This window comes from Adiantum capillus-veneris, chromosome 3, assembly GCF_014529385.1.
Source record: "Adiantum capillus-veneris isolate H3 chromosome 3, ASM1452938v2, whole genome shotgun sequence".
Classification (NCBI taxonomy): domain Eukaryota; kingdom Viridiplantae; phylum Streptophyta; class Polypodiopsida; order Polypodiales; family Pteridaceae; genus Adiantum; species Adiantum capillus-veneris.
In genome coordinates, this window is record NC_140933.1 from 117,580,249 (window position 1) to 117,584,152 (window position 3,904).

At 44.3% G+C, this 3,904-nt stretch overlaps 1 pseudogene; it reads right to left on the reverse strand.

Annotated features, from left to right (window-relative positions):
- Window positions 1–1,929: 1,929 nt before the first annotated feature.
- Window positions 1,930–3,391, reverse strand: LOC147461564 (uncharacterized; annotated as a pseudogene).
- Window positions 3,392–3,904: the final 513 nt, after the last annotated feature.

Consider the following 3,904-nt stretch of genomic DNA (forward strand, 5'->3'; position numbering starts at 1 on the left):
CAATCGAGAAATGTGCAAAAAATCGATGCAACAAAATTTGAAGCAAAGTAGGAATTAAGGGAAAGCCTTGCAATTGGAGGTAAATGGGTAGCGAGATAAGATTTATTAGCAAGCAGACCTTGAAGCTCACGAGCAGTAAGTTTGAGCAATCGAGAGCTTGGGGGTGAGTAAGTGCAAGCCTTAGTCAACATTCAAAGAGGCAGCAGGTAGAGCTTCACAAGCTTGGGACTGCAACATTGAGTAGAACAGGAATTGAAGTCGCCAAGCAAGCTTGGGAGCCTACAGCGTTGGTAAAGACAGAGGTTCGACAACAAATTGGGGCTCTGCAAAGCTCATCAAAAGTCAACCTGCAATTCTCGCCAGTACATCAGTAGAATAAATTTTATTTTATTTTAATTTCAACCTTAACACACTTGTGTGCAAGGGCTCACTCCCATGGAGCCCTCGACAAACCCCCCCGATCCTCCGGCCCCCGCTCTCACACACCGACTCACACACCCCGAGCTTGGAGATAGAGAGAGTAGTGAGAGAGCAACCAAGAGAGTGAGAGACCCAATTTTGAGAGCGAACGAATGAGATAGAGCGAGCAGGGAGGTGCCTCATCACCTCGGGTTTTGGAGGCTTTTGTCCGGCGGTGGAAGGCAACATTGACATTGACATCATCACCAATTCTTGCTTTTCGGCATCAGCTCAACATCACTTCTCATTGCGGTGGATTTTTGACATCCGACCTCGACACCGAGCAGCATTCCCATGGACGAGTGCTTGCCATATGCACGGGTGAGGTGCCTCTACCATAGAGGAGTGACACCCGGCATTGGCACCGAGTACAAAAATCGCGCTCTATGGCATCGTTTTGACTCCGAGCACCTTTAGTGGCTATTTGACTGGCGCATTTTTGCCCGACGGAAAAAATCGGCATATACTGACACCGACATGCAGGTTACAGGTTACATGGGGCTTTTGAGCCCGTTCACACACAAATTCTCTAGGTTTTTAGACATTACAAACACAACGATTTTTCATGCGATTTTATAAGACATTTCAATAGCAGTTTCTCTACGGAAAAATGCATTGACAAATGCATTTTTGTGTGAGCACACCTAGTGCTACTGAGCTCTTTTGAGGGCAGATATCCCCGCAAGGATCACTTTTACTGCATGCAGCAACTCTTGGCGCTTGCTTGAGCGTTGTTCACTCATGACGTTGAGTTGCGGACACTACCTATTGTACTACATGTGGAGCCATTTTTGGCTATTTTGGCAGTTTTTCCTGGCCGTTTCTGAGACTCGAACCGGAAGAGCCCTTTTTGAGACTGTGGCTAGTCCTTTTGTGTCCGCATTAGCCTTTGGAAGGTCCATAGCATGAGGTTTTCTTTGAGCTAGGTTATTCTCAAATATTGAGATACCTTCCGTGATGTAGGTAGAGTTGGAGTTCCCCTTTACGGTACCCTCACCATAAGGCATGTATCTGGAAGGTTTTTTGTGCTTTTGATGTCGAGTTGGCAGTCACACAGCAGTGATTTTGCACAATATATGCCCAATGATTGTTCTTTTAAGCAGTTTATGTGTTTTTGAGTTGAGTCTTGACTCCTCATACGAAGGAGACTCTACCGGATTTTTCCCGCAAGTCTGTTTTATACGTTCTTGAAACTTCTAGCTATTCTTACACAGTGATTGTACTACATTTTGGTTTGAGTTTTTGCTCCTATTCTAGGGGAAACTCTGCCAAAATTATCCCAGGCAATCTTCCATGAAGTTTTTTGGCTACATTCTTGTAAACATGGAAGCGGAGTAGTGCTTTTGAAAGAGAAGAGCACTACATCAAAAAGTTTGATGGCTCAAACTTTGTCATTTGGCGAAAGCGCATGCAAGATGTTTGGGTTTCAGACCCGTGGTCGGTTATGGCCAGGCGGGCCCGCCCACTTATTCATTTGGTAATAATGAACAATAAGGAGAGTGACATGCATTCTCTCACTAGCTCCACCAAAGGAAGTGTGTCTGCTTCTGCATCCCCTTCCCCCTTATCCTTCCCTCTCTTGCACTCTCCATCCGTGCCCATCAAAAATAGGCGAGACTTTCTCAACCTACACCCATTGGCTCGCTCAGTTGATCTACATGCAGTCATATCAGCTCTCATGGTAGACGAGCATGCATACCCATGCAACCTGCATGTAAATCTTGTAGACTACTCTATATGGTCTGCAAAATTCCAATATGCATCATGCTAGTGTTAGTGATCGCACGATTGACAATCCCTACTGCAAATGCTCCCATTGCAGTTGCTAGGTTGGGCCTTCACACTAACAAGTCGTACATGAGATGCTCGAATGCTGATGAAATTTGCACAAACGTGGCTGTACACACCTCCTCTGCACTATGTGCATACTTACATCATCAGGACTAGCTATCACAAATGGATGTGTTGACTCTAACTCCTAGAGGACCGCCCCCTCATCCATATGGACTTGATGCATGCATCTTGATATCACCTCATCAACCTCTAGCATGAGCATATTAAAAAAATCCATATCTATCATCTTTGCTTGTGTCTCTAGGGAGTAGAATTGCTCTACCTCTACCTACACAAACTCTGACAACACCTGCTGTGTCTCACTAGAGCACTGCCGCTCTACTTCTGTCTCTAGAAAGTCTATTGGCACATCCTGCACAGCTAAATGCTTTGTCTCATGAGCATGGTGGAGCTCACCCATGAAGGAGACACGCCTCATCTCTCGCTCAAAGCATGTCTGCAACAAAATCGAGACTATGTCGTCTTGTACCTCAGATACATGCATAGGATATACCAAGCCGTTGTGGGCTTCTTTGGAAATTGCTAATGAACCGCAATGCATCTGAAAAGACTTATCTCTAAGCAGTATCTAACAACCAAAGTCTACTAGCTCTCTCACTTAAATCAAGCTCTATCTCAGCTGAGGAACATAACGCACATGTTGTAGCGTGTATGACACACCATTGGGCAATGACAAACAAACGTCTCATGCACCCTCTATGTCAAACGTCGAACCATCAACCAAGCGCACACAACCAAGGATCCCACTAGAGAAGGTGTTAAACCAGTCATGATGCGGTGCGACGTGGAAAACTGCATCCTCATCTAGCAACCACTTGGAGAAAGTGTACTATCCATAGACATATCTGCAAGAGGTACATTAGAGGCAAGCATGACATCACTGTCACTGGCATAGACTACCAGTGTAATGGCCTCTCTAACATGTTTCAAAGCCGTATCTGCATCTCAACATACATCTCCGCTGCTGTCGCATACGTATGAAACAACGGCGCCTAATGTGTCATGTGTGACCACAATGCCAACATTTTACGTATCGGTAAGAACGAGACCGTCGTCTCTCATTGTTACACATGTCTGCTTCTATAAGTCAATGTCAAGAAACTATGGCGAGAAAACCTGGGAGAAATCTGACAAAGTATCCCCTGTAAATTGAGTAAAACCTCAAGTATAATCTCTACCATATACCATGTCAAAATGGCAACAAAGTGGGAGATAACTCGACCACTACATAATCATGGAAAACATGATCAAATGCATCAAAACCGATGCTCACATATGCAAAAAAGAGCTCCACAATCTGCAAATTGCAACCATATAATTTGGGATAAATTTCTCAACCGAGCGTAAAGTGCATAACCATATATGTAAGTAAAGAGAAACTAGCTCAAAATGCATCCCACAAGAGAAATTGCCTGCAAAGGTCTGTAAAAAACTTGTGAAACTTGTGACTGGCAAAGTTTGCAGCCACACTACAGACTACAAATTGCAAGCACATAATTTGGGACAAATTGCTCAACAGAGCTTAAAGTGCATAACCATATACACAAATAGAGATCAAACTAACTCAAACACATCCCACAAGAGAAATTGC